Here is a 22,588-nt window from a genome sequence, read left to right on the forward strand (position 1 = left end):
CATCATCATCTAATCTCGTGTTGCCCCATGAGGAGTGCAGAAACCAGGGGCTAGGCAAACTGGTCCTGACATTTAAGATGAGAGTGGCCAGCCTCACTCATCTGAGTGGCATAATGTGAGTAATAAACTTCAACCACCCCTTGGATATAAAACTACACAGGCTCAATCTGGGTGGAGTGCCATAATTACCCATTAAAAAACCAGGTGCAATAGTTAGTTTGGTGTTATGGTTACTGTCCAGCATAGTAAATAGTGTACAATAAACCATCTGGCTTGTCACTCAGTGCACAATCACCCACAGACAGAAGGAAGAGGAAAGACAGAAGGAAGAGGAAAGAAGGAAGACAGAAGGAAGAGGAAAGAAAGAAGACAGAAGGAAGAGGAAAGAAAGAAGGAAGACAGAAGAGGAAGGCAGGAAAGAAGGAAGGAACAGAGGAAAAGGTAGTCACCCGAGGGCAGCACTACATCGAGTGAGTGGATGGTGAGTGCCCTCACCTACCACCTTGACATCTCCTGTTAAACGAATAAAATTCCTTGGTGGCTGCACCAATACATGTGAACCGAAGAATACATCAGTGGACTCAAGGGTTACAGGTGTATGTGGCAAAGTATATGAATATAGCAGCTCCACCAGCCTCCAGTTATGGAGCTGTATTCTTGTCACCTTCAGAAGCTATACAGCATCTCTTAATTTTGTGCACAGTATGCTACTTAGGCAGTATATGCCAAGATAAAAGATCAAACATATAAAATAAAGTGTTAGCTGCTGCAATAAGGATGACATCTTTGCATTATTACTGTAATTCTCCCTGCTAACAGATGCTTTTTTACATGGCTTAAGAGAGAACCCCTAGTAATGGAGGGACTTATTAAGGCTGCATGTAACCATCCATCCATCCATTGCCAGACGCCATGTATCCCAAACGAGGTGGTCAAGGGCTTAGAGTTAATTGTTTTACAGGGAGGGGCACTAATCCTCCACCAACCCCACTTGACACGTAGGGATGCCAACGGCATCTGGTGTTCCCAGGCGGTCACCCATCCAAGTACTAACCAGACCCAACGTTGCTTAACTTCGCTGATCGGACGGGAAGTGGTGTACTCAACGTGGCATGTAACCCCTCAAGTTAAAAAAAAAAAAAATTATTGTAAACTAAATAAAGTACAGGCAATCCCTGATATCAGAACAACTAATACAGTGCAGCCTCATTAAGTGATAAGGTTGCATCAAGTGAAGGCTTGCTGCATAACAAATTATGGCATAATGAGGTTAATGTAACATGGGTTCAATGAGGTTTGGGAGGGTGACCTCAGCCATGATGCCTAAAATGACCTAAAATGCCTCTGCTATCCACCTATGTTTGTCCTATGCCAGTACGAGTCAGCACCATGGGTCCCTCCAATGGGATGGGGGACAGTTGGAGGGTCTAGATGACCACTCCACAGAAAATGATACAGTATCACTTCACTTAATATCATACACTGCATTATTTGTTAAGCACGTGCACTGTTATTTGGCAATGACAATGGTGTTTCAGTGGCCTTTCATGCACAAAATAAAACGAAAAGCAAAGATCACAACCAATGTAAACACTGGACAGGCATCTTGACTCTGTCAGCCAAGTTGAGGCCCAAAAGGGGGATGACAGTTTAAAAGGCTGACACAATTCCCAAGTCACAAAGTTTCAGTATCTCACACACAAAAAAGTATCAATTAATATTGCACACTGCACTATTTGTTAACCCTTAAACCGCGGGCATGTTTCCCAATGTTTTGTGTCTCCAGCGGGGTTATTCGGGCTCTGACAGACTCTCAAAAAATATTTGCCAAAAATCAGTTATTAGTCCTAGAATATTAAAATTACATATGCATATGGCACATACCTTCAGCTTTCTCCTGGGATGTTTGTTGAGCCTTTGTCGATTACCGTAGGACTTGTGGAGACCTCTGAAGTTGGGTAACGAAGTCTCCACTTTACACTTCCCGACAACCCGTAATATGATTACCACAGCCAGATATTAACACTACTCTATGATTATAAAGTAGTTTGGGATCCATACTCCAAATAAAAACCACTGTGAAAGCAATGAAAATTACGAGCGCATATGACCTTCCCAATTGCGCTAGTTCGCTGTTGGTATTCTGTCATTTATTATTCATAAAACCCCTCACACTTTATATTTCTATTACTATATAACACTTATATATATCTACAGTCTTTATCCATAAGTTTCCTTCAGTAGTATTAGTTTATTGTCACTGTAGGGATTCAATTTCTTTCAGTAAAATACGTAGCATTCACTTTCTCATCCTGCATTGGGAGTGAATGTCACTTTCACCTTCACTCTCATAACTCAGTATTCAGACATGCTAGAGTGAAACTTTCACTTTCATTACTCCTAGGGTATATACTCGTATTCTTATAATACTACTCATTTACATTTCTATTTACGTTCTCTATTTTATTTACGTTATTTACACTGTGCTATGCACTGTCACTTGAAGTAACTTATAAAACTATTTTCCACTGTTCACGTATATTTACATTCATTACTTTCACTTGCTGTTTACACATTATTTACAATTCCACTTGCACTGTTTTACTCAATAGAAAGATCGTAGTCACTCTTTTATCAATTGTCAGCCCTTTACCTCTTTCCACACGGGGTTTAGTAGGGGGTAAAGGTCACAGGGCCCTTTGCATGGGGGTGAAAAGTCCCTGAACTCAGCAAAAGCAAACAGCCGTACCTCCACATTGGAAGATGAGAGTGAACTGATAAGGGTGGGCTGGGGTGGTGGCCTACCTAGGGAAATGCATTACTACCAATGTTAGCCTCTTGACAGCAGTTAATATATAGCAGTGAAATGACTGGCAGGAAATCTAGACAATACATTATAAATTAGGTAGTTCCAGGTGAATGTAAATATCATTTAGGCTTCTCCCTTCCCTCCTTATATGTATATTTATTACGAAAATAGATTATATGGCATATTTCAAGGGGAAATAAACAACGAAAATTAGCGAACGAGTGCACGTGAGGTGTTGTCAGGTGATAATTAGCCAATTCCTGGTGTATACCACTATCACTTACCTTATTTCTTTCTTATATTATTTGGTATAAGAATAGGGCATAGGGCTTATTTCAATGGATGAAATCAGTGAAAAATTCCAGGGAAGATTTACTTAGCGTAGCACGGCCGGGCAGGCGAGAGGATAGGGTAATGGAGGGGGGGTAGGGAGGGGAGTCAAGAACGGGGAGAAATGGTTAAATTGTCAACAATGGATGGGAGTACAGATGAGATTAGGAGTGCTGACTAGTGTTGGACATTGGCAGTACTGATAGATGATACAAGCCACCACTTGGAAGCCCGGGTGAATTCAAAATAACACAGAATCACAAAAGTGACGCCCCGCAGTATGATCCCTTGCTCCCAAGCATCACGAAAGTGACGCCCCCCGGTTAAGGGGTTAAGAATGTGCACTGTTACTTGGCAATAAGAATGGTGTTTCTGTGGCCTTTCATGCACAAAACAGAACGAAAGCGAATAATTACATCCAGTTTAAAGACTGGACAATCATTTTGGCTTGCATGCACCACTGTGTTCTTATGAGATTCTTGGAGACAGCCATTGAAAATATCGTTGTAATAAAATCTATCTGTCTATCTCTATCTACTGCCAGACGCCTCAATCCCGTTCGGGGTGGCCACAAACAAAACGCCTCCAGGTCGCCCTGTCCCTCGCCATTTCACTGCCCTGCTCCCAACTCATACCCCTCTCTCTCATATACCTCTCCAGCCCATCCCTCCATCTCATCCTTGGCCTCCCCCCCCTCCCCCCCTCCACCTCACTCACATACACTCTCTTCATCAGTCTTTCACCCTCCATCCTCTCCACTGTAACAAAATTGTGATTATTTTTTTACCACTCTACTGAGATTGGGTATAACTTCTTAATTATCGTTGTACTCACAGTGATTTATCACATACTGAGGTGTTGTATAAAGAGGCTGCATTGTACTCGAATTTTGTTTATCCGCCTTCCCCCCTCACCAAAAACTTTAATTTGAATCAGCATTCCAATATAAAATATGTATATACATACATACATATATATATATACATACAGTAATCACTCCAATCTCCGACGTAATAGAGCCATAGGTAGGTCTGGTTATTGGTTTTGTCCGGATATTGGGCCCCAGCTTATGGACTTGTACTTATGGACACTAACTCAGAGAAACACCTATACAACTCCCTCTGGACATGCAAAGCACCTATTTAAGACCCAAATCACACCAATAAGGCACATAAATGACTGAAATAAATGCAAAAGAAACATAAAATGAGGGTTTAGAAGTACAGTATGTTCATACACTAATAAACATTCCGGTACTTATGGACCCTAACCCAGCCTAACTCTGAAAAACACATTCCTACTGCACATGCATAGCTACTAACACCCTATTCACACCAATAAAGGACATTAAAGAGTGAAATGAGGTAAGTATAGTATGGAAAAAAGTACAGTATGAAATATTCTGCCTACTTACAGCGAGTCCCTGGCCACCTCGATGAATAACCGCCTCCTCTCGGACTCTGACAGTAAGAACGATTTCCTGAAGCACTTGCAGTACACTGTTCCTGAAGTCTTGCACTGAACTTAGTCAGTAATACACACAAGTCCGTTCTCTTCACAGTGTGCACTTTTGTCTAAATAATGCTCCATTGTAACTTACTAAGTGTTGCACTTTAACTTTTCCCATTCTTTTCATTTTCCAAAGCCAAAACAAACAAGTCTATTTATGTTAAATTTTTTTTCTAGAGTCTTTTCTCTCACAACTTTAAATCCTTAACACAACACACTGTTTTTTCCATTGCACAACACTCAAAATTCCCGTGTGGTCTAGTGGAGAAGTTCTTGCTGTTTATTCACTGTCAGAGTCCGAGAGTATCACTGGCAGGCGACCTAGGGGTGCATCGTTGGGTCGTGGTGATGGCGTACCCACTGCAGAGGACTCTGAAGACAGCCGCAAACTCACGTCAAGTGGTGACTCCACCGTGGCTGATGTGTTGGGCTGTGGCTCGGAGCATGAGGGCCTGTCTTGGGGAGGCAACGGAGTGGAGCCAGGGCTGGGCACAGCGGGGGTCACGGGCCTGAAAAAACTGTCAATGGTTGATTGACACAATGACCGACGATTCTGATGATTGATGATGCGCTGCCTGAAAGCACGCACTTCCTCCACGAGTCCCAAGGGCCCCATCTCCCTGTTGCAGTCTGGGTGTTCCAGGTAGTCTAGGACAAACTCTAGATGTTCCCGGAATGCGCTCAGCTTGGGGATGGCTAGAGTAGTGTCCTGCTGAGAGGAGTCCGCATCATCGTCGCCTTCAGCGTCGGAATCTTCAAGTTCGGTACTGACACCTGCAACTGAAGACACGATCTCGATATCAGACAACGTCTGATATCCAGGATCACCCTCATCGTCATCCAACCACTCACGAACATCGTCTACATCTACATCGTCGCCGTGCGTACGTAGCCGTGCATGGAAGTCATCCACGTCAAACCCTAGAAAATCGTACTCCACATCCGTTCCGAGAAGCAGACGAGACCAACCATTTTCCAGAGTTTTCACAGGGACTTCCTTCCATGCACTAGCCCAGTTGTACAGCGCAGACTTGATGTTGTAGCGGCGAAGGTTTTCCAAAGTCCGCTTGCCTCATGTGTCCCGTCCCTCCCTGCGCTCGTCCTCGTCCTCGAGAAAAACCATCACCTCGTCCAGGAACTTCCGACGGTATAGGCGCTTTGCTGCCACGATCACTCCTTGGTCCATTGGTTGGATGAGAGCAGTCGTATTAGGTGGCAGAAACATGCACCTAAAACGGCCATTTTCAGCAACCAAGTCCTTGTCGCACAGGTGGGCAGGTGCATTGTCGAGTAGAAGAAGGGCCTTTACCTGGTCGCGCGGGATTCCCAGTGTCTTCGTCTGGTAATGGATGACCTTGACGAAGTGACGGTGAAACCAGTCTTTGAAGATCACAGCTGTGAGCCATGCCTTCAAAGAATGGTACCAGACAACAGGAAGGACATCTATCACCCCACGAAGGCACCGAGGCTGCTTTGCGCGACCAACAACAATTGGCTTAAGCCGGTGCATGCTGTTAGCACTGGCACAACACAAAGCAGATATCCGTTCCTTGGAAAGCTTGCGGCCAGGTACACGTTTCTCCGTCTCCTCGGCTAGAGTGTTCGTTGGCAGCGAGCGATAGAATAGGCCAGTTTCATCAGCGTTGTAGACTTGACCGAGAGTTAGGCCCTCCCTGTCGATCAAGCCTTTCACCTTGTGCCGAAACTCGTCAACTCCATCCTCGTTAGCGTCCAATGCTTCGCCACGTGCTTTACGGTTGGTAAGGCCATGTCGCAACTTGAACGCGAAGAACCAACCCTCGGATGCCTTGAAGTCTAGGGCGTCGTGAAGCCTTGCGAACTTCTCAGCAGCAGCCTTCAGCTCTGTTCCACGTACCATCACACCAGCAGCACGTTGTTGTCAATACCAAATCAACGTGGATCGGTCGATTTCTGCAAACTTGGGGGTAAACATAACCTTCTTTTCCATGTTGCGTTTGCTTCTCGACGAGAAGTCAGCCATGTACTGCATGAGTTTGTCTCGGGACCTCTTGATATCGAACAAAGTAGACCGGGCCAGGTTAAACTCGCAAAGAATGCGGGAAGAAGACCACCCTGCATCTACTTTCTCCAATATCTCCCTCTTCTTCTCCAGAGTCAACACCACTCTCTTCCTTTTCTCAGGTGGCGGGGCCATCACCACACACACTAAGAGGAGGCCCGAGAGCAGCAGGAGGCCCTGCAGCAGGTAGGGCACCACCACAAAAGCGATCACGTGGGCAGCCATTACGACGAGCGTGCACTCGCGGTGAGAGACAGGCGGGAAGTGGGGAGGATGCAGCGGCGCTCTATCGGACGTCCGAGGAATGACGCACCAAAACAATGCTCTTCCGAGGCGCGCGTGGTAAGTTCAAATTACGGACGGGGGAATTTTTTTTTTTTTTTTTTTTGATCCCAGGACGATTATGTCCGGGTAGTGGGAATGTTCGGTTATTGGGCGTCCGGATATTAGAGTGATTACTGTATATGTATGTATTAAATATTTCTTAACTATAAAAACTTCTAGGCTCAAAGAAATGCCAGCTAACTCTCTAGAAAAAGTGCCTGTACTGATTTTTTGCACCAAACCCTTTAACTGATTTAGTATTCCTGTGTATCTGGGAATAACCTTCTATCACCCCTTAACATAAACCCATATAACCCATGTGTTACTGAGTGTTATCCAAATTTTGTTCCTGGTATTGTGCTTCTTTAAGTGTGTACATATGACTAGCTATGTGCTTGGGGGTGACTCAAGCCATTTATGATGACCCTGTACAGTACAGTCACTAGATATAATCCAATAATTATAACCCACGTGTTACTGAGCGTTGTCCCAAATTTGTTGCAGGTGCAGTGCTTCTGCTGGCATGCAATTATGACTGAATATGTACTTAGGGAGTGACTAAAATCACATATAATAATCCTGCACAATATGGCCACAAGATACAACCCCACAATACCCAGGTGTTACTGACTTCTCCGAACGCTGTAAGCACTACGCTGCTGAAACTGTGTAAATATATTATGACTGAATATATACTGTGCTTGGAGGATGGTGGGTGACTAAAGTCAAATGAGTAAAACATCGATGGCCACATAACAGGATGCTATATAACCCATGTTATAACTCCTTCAATATATGAACAAGACAAATGACATCTTCAATTAAAAAAGAGAAAAAAGAAAAAAAAAGAAAAAAGAAAAAAAGGTGCCTAATGGTTTCGGGCATCACTCAGGAGCCGCTATCCCCACGGAAAGCAGCTCGGGGATCTCACTCTGCCTGAAACCTAGCATGGGAGGAGGTCTACAACTGTGCAAAATTTTATTTCCTAAAACTCCTCCCATAAGGCCTGGACTTATTTTTAAAGAAAAAGTACATTAACTCCAAAAGTGAGCACATAAGGGAGAAAGAAGTTCCCTACTTATGAATGGTTGACTTACGAATTTCCGACTTTACGATTTTTTTTTTTATAGATAATGAATGGAGGAAGGAAAAACAAAGGAAAAAAAAAAAAGTCCATGTGCCTATAGGCATCCTCCATTCATAAAATATTTATAACAACTGGATTTAAACTGAAGTGGATTAAATGTTTGTGGGAAACAACTCCCAGGAAGTGAATTCCAGAAAGTAGTAGTTCTGGGGATAAATGAATTTTGATAAGAAGAGGTTCTGCATTGCAGGGGAGAGAATGTGAGTTCATGGGCGTTCCCAGCTGCCCAAGTATTTCGGGAGAAAATGTGAAGGGGAAGCACAATTGAAGCCAGTTCGTCAGAGCACTTACGGTAAAATTATCGATAAAATAATGCTAAAGAAGCAACATCTCTACATACTGATAATGGAGGAAGGTCCTTTGTAATGGCAGGATTATTGATTAATCTAATGGTTTTATTTTGAATTTTGTCCAACTGCCTCAATGCAACTGCTCCACATCCACTCCACAGTGGTGAACAGTATTCGATCTGAGAACACACATGGCTTTTGTATGTTGTGGCCATCTGCTCGTCAGTGAAGAACTCATGAACTCTGTACGTAAGTCCCAATTTTTTGGAAGCATTTTTAACAAGGAATTTAACATAAGATGTCCAGCTTAGGTTGGGGTTTAGTGTATGTAACACCTAGGATATCAATTGTAGTGGATATGAGAATACTGACATCATTTAAAATTATGTGAGAGTCTGAGGAATGCTTTCTGTTGGAGAAATTAATGTATTTAGTTTTTTGAGCACTAAATGAGACCAGATTTGTTTGTCTCCATTGATTAATTTTAGAAAGGTCCTTGTTCAGAGAAATTGCTGTTGTTATTTGGGAATTTATAATATCGAATTGTGTAAAGGAGGTACTAAATGTGAAAGAACTATGAAGGGTCGAGTCATCAGCATAAGAGTGTATTGGGTTGTGAGTGACAGATAGGAGGTCATTTATATGAATGAGAAAGAGGATTGGTGCCTAAACTGATCCCTGAGGTACGCCAGCATTTATGGAATGAAACTGAGAATAAATTCCATCTACCATGAACCGTATTTTTCTATTATGAAGGTAAGAAGAAATTAGAGGAACCAGTGATGCAAGGCATTAGCGTGACATCTTAGACATTAAGGCCCGGTGCCACACTGTCAAATGCTTTTGATATATAAAGTGCTACTGTGTGTGTTTCACTGTGTCGGTTTATTGTTTTGTTAATCTGGTGGGTAAGAAGGCAAAGAATGTCAACAATTGAACGTTCTTGTCTAAATCCATACTGCCGATCACTGATTAATTTATTGATTTCTAGATGCTTGATTATGTGTTTGTTAATTAGTGTCTCAAAAACTTTACCGAGAATGGAAGTCACTGCAACTGGTCTATAGTTTGATGGATCAGAGGATGCTCCCTTTTTAGGAACAGGATGGATATTTGCTTCTTTCCAAGATGCTGGAAAACTTGAGGTACGGATGCATAAGTGGAAAAATTTTGCCAATACAGGAGCCAACACTGAGGAGCAATTTTTACAGACTATTGAAGGAATTTCATCTGGACCAGTAGGTTTGTCTGTTGAGAGATTCTGTAATACAGCTTGTACATATCTGGTGTGAATCATGAAAGGAGGTATTTGAGGGGTATCAAAATCAAGTACAGGAATACCCCTGTATTTTGATTTTGTGTATTTAGGATTTTGTTGAAAAAATGTCAACAAGAAGTTTGGCTTTTCCACGTGGGTCACTTACTAGATTTCCATTGGGGGACTGTAAAGGTGGAATGTAAGAGGTGGTAGTGAAGTTAGTTTTGAATGAATTAAGGGTTGACCAGAATATTTTGTCATCATTTGGGTTGTTTAGTTGTTTGTTAGCCTGTCTATGTAGAACCTTGTATAAGTTTTACAGGCTATTGTTTTATGTTCTGTTACTCTAGCACAATTGTGGTCAAACCATTTAGGAGAATTACATCTTTTTCTGTAACTATGATGGGGAATAAATGTTTCCATGCCGACTTTAATGAAATCCTGTATGTGGCCCAATGTGGAATTTGCATCTTGGGAGAAAAAGGAGGTCCAAGAAACATCCATGAAAAACTTATGGAGTCTGTCCCAGTCTGCCCTGTCGAAGTGCCATTTAGTCACCACGACAGCTTCAGAGCAGGAGGGCGTGGTAGGTGTTAAACTGGTGGATAGAATCAGACAATGATCCGAGGATCCGAGGGGGGACTTCACTTTGACATTATGATTATCTGAATTGGTTGTTAGAAACAAGTCCAGTAAGTGGGGATTTTGATAGGGGTTGTCTGATACACAGGTGGGTTGACTAACTGGGTGAGGTTAAATGGGTCTGCAAATTGCTCACATTCAAGATCTGAGTCACCAGTTCTGGCTGAATAAGTGAGCCATTCAACATTATGGGCATTAAAATCACCCAGAATAGTAATTTCTGATGCAGTATTAACGTTGAGGACACTTAGCTGTGAAGACAGAGAGTCAAATAAACTCGGCTCAGGAGGGGCATTAGGGGAATGATAAACACACCAGAAATAACAGTACTTAACTTTACCAAAAGAATTTAATTTGTACATGGAACAGTCGAAATAAGGACAATTAAATTTAGTAATCTCCTCCAGGGCAATTTCTGATTTAGCAAGGCAACATACACCTCCTTTGGGTCTGAAATACTGAATCAAGATATAACCAGGAAAATTAAGTCTAGCTAAATCAGAGGTGGAGCTTACTTATGTCTCTGTCAATAATAGCAGATCAGGGGATTCAAACTGGAGGAAATATTGAAGAGAGTTGATGTTGGAGTGAAGTCCCCAAATATTGCAAAAGAAAATTTTACTGCACTGTCGAGCAGATATAGGGCGCCGCAACACTGGAGGTGGCACAGTCGCTTGATGACGACCGGGAAGGCCATGTGCAGATGACCCAGCCCTGCCGGTGGTTGTCACCCGAGAAACCACTGAACTAATTCCCAGTATAGCAGCAGCCATGGTTCTTTTTATGGGGGGGAAGAGCAGGTATGTGTTGTGGAATGTGTATGATATGTAATGACAACATCGGTGTTTTATGGAGGGAGGATAGCTGGTTTAAGGCAATGTGATATAATGTGGATGTGTGTGTTGTGTAAAGAGGGCAGCCTGATGCCCTCTGATGTTTGAGGCAGAAAGATGTGTAACCAGCTACCAAGGCCTAGGAAAGAAAATGGAATCCAGGCTGTTCCCTGAGTCTCCCGTTACCTGGGCGAGGCTGCCTACCCCTACTACTGAATATTGTACTTTCAGTACAATATTCAGTAAATTATATGAGATACTGAACACTTTCTTATAAAATATCTATCTATCTATCTATAGCCCGACGCCCTAATCCCGCAAAGGGTGGCCGCAGACAAAACGCCTCCAAGTCGCTCTGTCACCCACCACTCGACTACCCTCCCCCCAGCTCACCCCCACCTCCCTCATATACCTCTCAACTCCATCCCTCCACTTCATCCTCAGTCTACCCCTCCCTCTCCCTCCCTCCACCTCACCCACATACACCCTCTTAGTCTGTCTTTCATTCTCCATTCTCTCCACATGTCCGAACCACCTCAGTGTATTTCTCCTAATTTTCTCAACCACATCCACATCCACCCCACAACGTTCCTTCACTTCTTCATTCGTCAACCCGTCCCTCCATGTCACTCCACATGCTCCTCTCAAGTAACTCATTTCTACTGCTCTCACTCTTGACTTGTTCCCCTCTTGCAGGGTCCACGCCTTGCTTCCATACGTCAGGGTAGGGATCACAATACTATCATGCAGTGACTTCTTAACTTCCATACTCACCTCCCTATTCCTCATCGCTGCTTTCAGTGAACCAACAACCTTCCTTCCCTGCTGTACCCTTTCACATACTTCATCCCCCAAAGTTCCATCCTTACTCATCACACTACCCAAGTACTTAAATGCACTCACATTCTCCATATCCTCACCATCCAACCTTACTGTACATTCTGTGACTTCATTCCTCTCAAACACCATAACTTTACTTTTGTTTACATTAACTTTCAGCTCCCTCCTCCTACACACTGTCCCAAATTCATTCACCAAACCTTGCAACTCCCATTCATCTTCACTCAACAATACTGTATCATCAGCAAACAGCAACACCGGAAGCTTCCAAATCTCACCCTCATTCATCAGAGCCACTCCCACATCCACTGCCCTACCTTGCACCTCCTTTACAACCCCATCCATTGTATATATTAAACAGCCATGGAGACATCACACAACCCTGTTTCAGTCCCACATTGAGATAAAAGAACTCACTCAGCTCACCATCCACTCGCACCGTAGCCCTAGCTCCTTTGTACATACTCTTCACAGCACTCAACAATTTCCCCTCCACTCCATATATTCTTAATAAATTCCACATACCTTGCCTATCTATTCTGTCATAAGCTTTCTCCAAGTCCATGAAGGCAGCATACACTTTCTTTTCCTTCTCAAGATACTTCTCCACTAAACATCTTAGAACAAATATCTGATCTACACACCCTTTTCCCTTCCTAAATCCCCATTGTTCTTCTCCAACTAGCTCCTTTGTCATATGCCTAACCCTATCAATGAGTATTCTACCATATATTTTACCAGTCACACTAAGAAGGCAAATACCCCTGTGGTTACCACATACTTCTCTCTCCCCTTTTCCTTTGTATAAAGGAACAATTATACCTGATTTCCAGTCCTCTGGAACCCTTCCCTCTTCCCAAGCCATTCTACACAACTTCCATATCCACTCCACAACAATGTCACCCCCATACGTCAGCATTTCACCACATACTCCATCAATTCCTGGGGTCTTTCCCAACTTGATCTTCTTCACTGCTTCCACTACTTCTGCCCTGCTGATCTCTTCCTCCCTCCTCTCATCTCTTCTTCTCCCAGCCATTCCCCAACCACTTATACTCGCACTGCTCTCACTCTCTACATTCAACTAATCCTCAAAGTGCTCCTTCCATCTCCTCAATTTCTCTCTCTTCTCCACAAACAATCTATTATTCCTATCTTTCACTCCCCTACTATTTCCTCTTTCATACTGCCTTACTTTCTTTACCTCCTTCCAAAACAATTTCTTACTCTCCATATAAAATATGCTTTGTGTTAATGATTTTGCCCAACTGTAGGCTAATGTAAGTGTTCTAAGCACGTTTAAAAGGCTTGGTAGGCATGGCTATGACGTTCGGCTGATTAGGTGTGTTAACTCTTTTTTCCACTTCAGGTGGCTCTACACTGAGTGACAAGTCTAATGTTCCTGTAATCCAGGAAACATTTACAATGCTGAGTGGTAACTATATAACAAGATAATGGGGTGTTGTGGAGCCTACTATGCTGCCCCTGTTAACTGCGTAGAAAGATGCAACATGTGGCATCCAACACCCATGAGCCAAACTTCCACATTTTTCTCTGCGACTACTTCAGCACATACATCCACTGCCCACTCTGAATTTAGCTGGGACTGTTTAATTCAGGACTGGCATAATGGTATTAACCATGTTATTTATGACAAGCTGGTGGGTCTTGCGGAAGATGAGGAAAATCTGTTCTAACAAAATTCAGAACATCAGAATGTTCTCTAGCCTAGTCTGAGATCAAACTCATATCTTTCAGACAGAAGATCACTTCCCTGCCCCCTTGGCAACAGAGTCCCAGAGGTTAGTATATCTAGCTTTCACATCTTGTCTTCTGTCACCTCATACTCAGTGACAGATGACAGGTTTACATTACACATTTTTTTTTTTTTTTTTTTAAATTATAGTTGTCCAACTCCGGGCAAAGGCTTCAGGGCCTATCCAAAGGCCCAGTAGTTCTCCTACACACCTCCATATGTCACTACTTTGGCACTAACACCCACCGTCCATACTGAATACATGCCAGGGCTGTTTCATACAGGACTGGTGTACTAGTATTAGCGGGGGTGTTTTTACGATGTGTCGGTGGGTTTTCTGGTAAATCTGTAAAGTCTGCTTTTATGAAATTCAAATCCTTAAACTGTTCCCTGCCCCAGTTGGGATTCAATTCTAGGTCTGTTAGGACTCAGGCCACCTCTCTACTGATTCAGCCACCACCTACCCCAAATGAACACAAGAGGTGAAAAAAGCAATTTACAATAACTTGCCAGACATCTACTGTGTTACACAAAAATAATAATAATAATCTATGCACTATAAAACACCAACAAAAGGTGCAAGTACAGGATGGCACATACGTGACTTACTGAGAAAAAATGAATTTATTAACTACTACTAGCTAACGGCTAACTAAAACTTGACTGTACATCAGTGTTACACACTAACAGACTTTACATACCGGTACTGCTGGATAAATGGTGCTACAGTCCAGAACTTGGATAATTCTCACAGAGTTAATTCAGATCAGAAAACTTCTGACCACTGAGATACTGTCACCTTTAACCATTTAACAAACCTTTCCTTTCATACTGCACAAGTTCCTTTTATGGGTCATTTTGGTAATGGAGAGAACTGCTGAAAGAAACTTAAGTGGCTTCCTGAATAATTATGAAATTACCAACAACTTAAGAGAACATTACAATAAACTGATTCTTTGAAATAAAGGAGAATGAACAATGTTGACATATTCCCAAAGGATTGTAAAAGGTGATAAAAATGGGCCAACAGTAGGGGTGCTGAGAACACCTCTCCCCCTTTATAATGTTATGGGGTTATGGTAATCAACCTACTGTATCTAGTTTTTATGATACAAAAACAGATTCTTACAACACTGCAAGGGTGAGAGATGAGGCTATCTGGGCTCAATATCTCCTTTGATTCTTGTCCATAAAGAGTTCAAACAGCTTTTGTTTGCATCTCATCCCACGTAAATGGTTGATGACAATGATGATGATGATGATGACATCAATGATAATGACAATCATCATCATCATCATCTCCATGATAATATAAATTCTTGATGTTAGTTGCAATAATTGTGACCCCTTGTTCATCTGAACACAAACTCAATGGACTGCAGAAATATGACCACTTCAGCAATGCACTCTCAGGGATATCTGGTGAGGAAAAGTTGAAGATCTGTTTGTGTTGTGACAGTGTTGCATTTTAAGTGAGTGTGCTGTGGTGTGAGGGGCAGCATAAGAATACAGGAAGAGAAGGTTGTTTACGAGTTGTATTTTGTGTTGGCACTGAAACAGAGAAAAGTGATGGCTACAGTAAACACGTCTGACTAGATGAACTTGTGTCTCTCTCAAAAGGGCAATTTTATGGGAGATATATCTGGTGGGGATCAACAGATGATGCCTAATATTTAGCTGAGGGTTTTTGATGACTGTGATGGCCATGAGTTTATGTATATGTCTGAGTATGGTAGTGTTGGGCTGTGGTTGAGAGAAGTTTTCAAGGCACTCCGTGTGGGGAAGACATTTTTGTTTCTATTTGGGAGGGAGTGGTGAAGCATATAATTCTCAAGTGAATCATCATAACATCATCCTAAACCCAGGTTTCCACAACTACATGGGATGAAAAAAGCCAGAGCACAGCTCTCTATCTCACTGGGGAGAAACTTAAGAGTACAGTAGTTAAGGATCAGCTACAACCCCATCTTCCCCCTGGTGTTACAAGAGGTACAAAGCTGTTTGGGTCACCAAACTATGCCAATATATAAATGTGGGAGGAGAGATATAATACGAGGGATGGGAGCAATTTGGAAGGGGGGCAACCACAAGGCAAAGGATAAAGCAACCTGGATGCTTTCTGTCTATGGCCATCCCTTAAGAGATTATGGCATCTAGCAACAGATAGGGAGACAGACAGACAAACAGACAGAAACAGATAGATACAGATACAATTTTCTGAACCCCTCTTCTGGCTCCTTTCACTAACCATGACAGTGATGCAATATGTGGGCAATGTTCATTCTCCCTAATCACCTGGGATAGTGCTATATTTAAATGAAAATGTATCTGAGTAAAAACGTAGATAGAGTCTAACAGCCTTTCTAGATAATTAGGTGTCTAGATAATTTGTTGGAGCTGTACTACAGCAGTGGCCTTGGTAAAGCAACCTATGTGCCACTCTGTCACGAAAATGCATACATACTCACCTCAGTATGTCCTCCTTGTTCAGGCTCCCTCCCCCTGCCCCCCCTCCCCTTCCTGGCTCCTCCCCCTCCCCTCCCCCTCTGTTGCTGCCTTCCCCCACCCCTCCCACCCTCTTCTGCCCACCCTCGGCTGCCTCGCCCAGCCCTCTCCTCCTCTTCTGTGGACATAAAGCAACAACACATCAACACTACATGCAGTGGTACCTACAAAATGCAAAGTACTGAACATGCAGCAACAATTAAATAATATCAAGTGCATCATAATTCATGCCAACATAAACTGCAGATTACCATGCCAGCAGTCAGCTTTATATCATTATTATTATTAAAGGGTTGTGGCAGGTGGGGGCACTCACCATCCACTCACTCAATGTAGTGCTGCTCTCGGGTGTCTGCCCTGTCCTCTCCTCCATCCTTCTTTCCTTCCATCTTCTTCTATCTTTCTTTCCTTCATTCTTTCCTCGTCCTTCTGCCTACGGGTGACTTTACACTCCCTCTTCTGTCTTTCATTCCTTCATTCTTTCCTCTACACTGAGTGACAAGCCAAATGGTTTCCTGTACACCAGGAAACTATTTACTATGCTGGGTGGTAACCATGTAACCAAATTTTGGCACCTGGTGGTTTAGTGGGTAATTATTGTGCTCCAATTGGATTGAGCCGGTGAAGGTTTATATCAAAGGGGTGGTTGGGGTTTATTGCTCACGTAATGCCACTCAGGGATGAGTGAGGTTGGTCACTCTCATCTTAAATGTCAGGACCAACTGCCTAGCCCCGGGCTCCTACGCTTCTCATGGGGCAACGTAGGATTGGATGATGGATGGATTATTATTAAAGAGTTCATTAAATGTCTGATTTTATTTTTCTTCATATATCTTTTTAATTTTCTTTACTGGACAATATTCTGGATATACACAACAAACACTGTGTAGCTTGATCACTGATTACCATTAAGCATCTCACGGTGCCTTAACCCCTTAATCCGAACACAAACAGTATTCATTATTTTATACTAGCTATCTCCAGACAATTAAATTCAACTTAGGAAGGATCTGCAGTAGTGAAGCAGATTATCAAGGCTATAGTTATCCCCTCCTGATTAAAAAGTCTCTCCTAAGCTGAAAAATACTGTCTGGAGACTGCAATAAAAACTGAAATATATGGTGCTTGATCCTTACGAGTGCCAATGCATACTCACACTGTGAGTAATGATCTATTAGGGTTTGATATCTTATTCAGGACTAGTGTGATGATATCTGCTGAGGTGTTTTGTGGCATGTCAGCAGGCCTTAGGGAGGAGCAGTAAAAACTCTTATTTTACAGATACTTAAATCTTCAAACTGTTCCCAGTCACAGTGGGGTGATGAACTTTGGATCATGCAATCCACTAATTTATCCATTTATCCATGAACTAGGATTAGTTGGAAAACTGCAATAACCAGACAAGATAAGCAAGTCCTCATCATGTGTTGCTTTTTTTTTCTTTTAATTGTCCTTTTGGTGTTAACTAACAAGTAAATTAAAGAAACACTGCGACTCCCCCGTTTAACTAATACGTATCTATATTGCTGACCAGCCACTTACCCATTTACAGCACTGAATGTATGGAAAAATTGTGATGTTTTGGAAAATATCTCCAACACATATTGACTTGCTGTAAAGCAATCAACTCACTACAAAGTCTGGGTATTGTCAAAGGAGAGGTAGATGGTTTGTTTTACTTTGATATTCAAGTTAGTGTAGGATAGCTTGGGTAGGGGAAAGAAAAAAAAAAAGTAGAATTCTGGTAACCAACATACACATACAAGCAGAGCCTGGTTAAATTAGCCTTATGGATATTAAGCTGGTGGTCAGTTAAAAATAATGTAAGTGGTTACAACTAATCCCATTATTACTCCCTTCAATGCACAGGGCATCGAAACTAAGCTACCACAATACTGAAAATATTATACCTTTCTTCCACTCACTTTGTTTCACTTGTAAAGACTCCAACATGTTTGCAAGTATTGGCCTTGGTCACCTGATGGTGGCTGTCCGTGCTGCTTGATCTCTAGCAGCCTCCCTGCTCAGTCCCTTAACCATGAGATCATACTCTATGACCTCGTCCCAATTCTTTTTCGGTCTGCCTCTCACAGCTCTACCCTCAAGATTCACACCTCTTACCCTATGGACTCAGTTGTCATCCTCCATCCTCTCCACATTCCCAAACCATCTCAATTTACCCCTTCTCATCACAACACTAATCATTCAAGTCCCATCTTTGCCCTCAACACAACAGTCACAATCCTGTTCTCCTCAGACCTGCCATTCAAAGGCAAACTACAAACCCATTTCATCATTTTCACCTCTGTATGTTTAAGCCAATGAATATCCTCCCCCTTTACTGCCTAAGTCTCTGTTACACTCCTAACACATGCTGCATACAAGGACCCCTTAGCTCCATCTTGTGCAGAATAAGTGATAAGTGAGTGCATAAGAGATATAATGGTACTGGAGGCAGACTGCAAGATAACACTGATTTCATGTATGAAGCATGCGGGGAGAATGTGTTGAGACTGTCAGGCGTGAAAGGACCGATGATGCTGGTGAGTCCCTTGAGTGTGTGAAAGAGTAATGTTATTTGGGGAACATGTTATGTGAAGGAGGTTGGGCTGGAGCTAGTAGATCTGTGGGCTAGGTTAATGAGTGGTTGGAGGGGGTTCAAGGAGCTGTTGCCTCTCCTGACAAGGAGAGGACTCTCCCTCCGTGTTAAGGGATCATTGTATGCAGCATGTGTTATGAGTGTAATGCTTTATGGTAGTGAGACCAAGGCAGTAAAGGAAGGGGATATTCACAGGTTCAGACATACAGAGGTGACAATGATTAGAGGGATGTGTAGTTCATCCTACCATGCAAAACCTGGGAGAACTAGGTTTATGATTAAAGAGTTGAGAGGAAGGATGGGACTGAAATGTATTGATGCTGTGATGAGAGGGAAGGGAGGTAGACTGACATGGGCTGGGCATGTGGAGAGGACAATGGATGACATTGGGTGTGGAAAGCAAGAAGTATGAATGTTGGGGGAAGGGTCGTGAAAGGCAGGCTGAAAAAGACCTGGGACAAGGTCACTGAGTGTGACCTCAGGGCTAAAGGACTGAATGGGAAGGCTGCCAGAGATCAAGCAGCGTGGACAGTGGCAATCAAGCGACCAAGGTCAATGCATGCAAACATGTTGGAGCTCTTATAATGATATGTATGATACGTACAGTACAAAGAAACCTCTCAATCCTGTCATTTGCTCCTGGTGCTTACCATCATCTTGCCTGGGCTGACAACAGATAGCCAGTCCTGAATGTCATATGTCAACTCTCAGCAGGGCCCACCTACTGTACAGTAAAATTCACAAGGCATACCCCCTAAAATTATGCGAGTCAGGCCTCGCAATACTGTATATTTGCTTGCTATTCTATAAATCATTATAACAATGAACTAAAAGTCAGACTCAGAATGATGATAATAATGGCAAAATGATGGTTAAATTTACTAGAATGATAACTGTGATGGCTGCTTACAGCAATCTGGGCATATACGGTGTCTCTCACGCATGCTGATAGTTGGATGTTAGAGCCATGACCCACTCAGTGTTTACAGTTGTTACGATTACCTCCCTATCATTTCGTTTTGTGCATGCAGGGCCATTGAGACATCACTGCTATTGCCAAATAACAGTGCAAGTGTATAACAAACAATGCAGTGTGTTATTACATAAAGTGATATCTTTGTTTGTGTGAAATACTGAAACTTGTGACTTGGAAATCATGTCTGGCACGGATGCTACCCCTACTGCCAGCACTGAAGACAAGCCTAACAGCTTTTTTTTCTCTCTTTTTCTTTTCATTTTTTTTTTTTAAGGTTACATGATTATAGGCCCCCTCCTGATCTCCACTGAATCCGTGTTAAACTGACCTTGCTGTATGGTAAATCATTATGCGATGAGTTTTCACTTGACACATTATCATCCTATAGTGAGGGATGACTAAATTCAACAAACCTGGGAGTGGCAGAAGTAGCAATATGTTTCACCCCAAAAAGATATGTACCAGAGGAAAACAGTCGTACAAAAAATGCCATTTGGCCCAATGTGGTGCTTAGTGACTTCTGTTAACAGGCTCTTGATATACCTGTACAGTACTGTCATTTAGAAGTGTAATGTACAGGTCATATTTTGGATGGTACACTTTGACTGATGGTGATACAATCTTCATTTTGTTTTCATGGTGGCCTACTCCTGCCAAGTTGTTGAGAACACTCCTTGGTTTTATAGTACTATACTGTGCAGATATACCAATCAATTTTTATCACTTCTGATCTCAAAAAAATATACAGTAGTCATTCAGAACTGTAATGTACAGATCATACTAAGAATAATTATGGCACAATTTGACTTGGGGGTGACGCAGTGTTTGCCTAAGTAGTGGATGGCTCCCACTCATGAGGTAGGCACCAAGTCACCATATGAGTTAGTAGATTTCTAAACTTATTTTGCTGCTTCCAACACAGTGTGAACGGTGTTTCTCATTTATGTAAGGGACTACCTGCATGAAGGTTTGTTTCACTGTGCAGTTTGATATCATGCTTACTGGATCTACACAATTACAAATTTGTGGTGAAGATCCAGAAACAGGAAAGCTCAAAAGTATAAGCTACCAAAAAACTGGTCAGTGAAAAAGGCAGTACATCAATTAATCATCTTCCATTCCTTCACAATTATCAGATCCACAACCTGGCCATACTTCTCCCCACACAAAACTGTATCTCAGTTCGTGAGGATGCTCTTGCAACACTTGAGGGAGAGAGAACACTCTGCTGACCTTAAATTTAAATAGAGGGATGCAGCCCTTCCAGGTCCATCTCCTTACATTATTAAAAATCCATCACTATCTTGCTTTAACTCTGCTGCTACCTATATACCGTACTGCATCATACTTTAATTTTCCACATTTATATATCTATCTCTCTGTTGCCAGATGCCTTCATCCTGTAAAAGGTGGCCACAAACAAATCGCCTTCATGTCACCCTGTCCCCTGCCATGTCATTGCCCTGCTCCCAGCTCACCCCCCCCCCCTCTCTCATATACCTCTTCACTCCATCCCTCTACCTCATCCTTGGCCTCCCCCTCCCTCTCCCCCCCTCCACCTCACTCACATACACTCTCCTTGTCAGTCTCTCACTCTCCATCCTCTCCACATGGCCAAACCATCTCAATGTGTTCCTCCTAACGCTTCCTATCCACATCCACACCACAACGCTCCTTCACTTCCTCATTTGTCAGTCTGTCTCTTCAAGTGACTCCACATGCTCCTCTCATATAATTCATTTCCACTGCTCTCACTCTTGACTTCTGGCCCTCCAACAAGGTCCAAGCTTCACTTCCATACATTAGAGTTGGTATCACAATACTGTCATGTCGTAGCTTTTTCACTTCCATGCTCACTTCCCTGTTTCTTGTCACTGCTTTCAAGGAACCAGCAACCTTTCTTCCCTGTTGTACCTTTTCAAGCACTTCACCCTCTAAACTTCCATCCTTACTCATCACACTACCCAAGTACTCAAATGCACTCACATTTTCCATTTCCTCCTCACCCAACCTCACTGTACATTCACTGACTTCATTTCTCTCGAAATGCATTCCACATCTAATCCCACCCTACAACTTACAAATGGCCATTTCATTTTTTTTTATGCAAGGAAGATGGAACCAAAGGCCAGGAGCCCACAGTGTTCCTTCCAAGAAAAAAAACAATACAACAGGGAGCCACATTCATGATCTGCTCATTTTGAGATGCCTGGACACACTGCGTTTGAAAGACTGGAGATCATGGGAAGTACGAAATTCAGACAGACAGCGACAGTTCTGGAGTTAACCTCTTGCATAAAAGAAGGACTGGAGGTAAAGGTTAACTCTTGCATTAGAGAGTTGGACAGAAAAGGGATGAGAGTCTGTTGCTAGACTGGTGTTAGGTGCCCATCATAGAGGTGGAAGGATGCAAGTAGACAGTTCAGAGGAGCAGTGACCATTGAAGTAGTGACACAAAAAGGATAAAGATGCAACAGTGTGGCGAAGAGACAGAGGTTGAAGGAAGCCAGTAAGAGGAGGAGAGTTAATGAGACGAAAAGCCTCTGACTCCACCTCATTGAGAAGAGCTGTATGTGGGGAGCCTTCCCACACATGACAGTTGTACACTACACAGGGTCGAATAAATTCCATGTATAAAGTCAACAACTGTGCAGGGGTAGGTATGGAGTTGGTTTAGCACACCTAATCTCTTGGAAGCAGATTTTACGAGAGATGTAATAAGATCTTTC

The 22,588-nt window shown here is 42.7% G+C and overlaps 1 protein-coding gene and 1 pseudogene across 1 annotated transcript in view; both read right to left on the bottom strand.

The window, feature by feature from the left end:
* The window catches only part of LOC145401905 (uncharacterized), a 107,618-nt gene that overhangs the window by 2,082 nt on the left and 82,948 nt on the right, over nt 1–22,588 (bottom strand). The gene's annotated exons all lie outside the window — the stretch shown is intronic.
* On the bottom strand, nt 1,006–1,126 carry LOC145402451 (5S ribosomal RNA; annotated as a pseudogene).

Source organism: Coenobita brevimanus, chromosome 57 (assembly GCF_032717465.1).
Source record: "Coenobita brevimanus isolate Jiangsu-jjx chromosome 57, ASM3271746v2, whole genome shotgun sequence".
Lineage (NCBI taxonomy): Eukaryota > Metazoa > Arthropoda > Malacostraca > Decapoda > Coenobitidae > Coenobita > Coenobita brevimanus.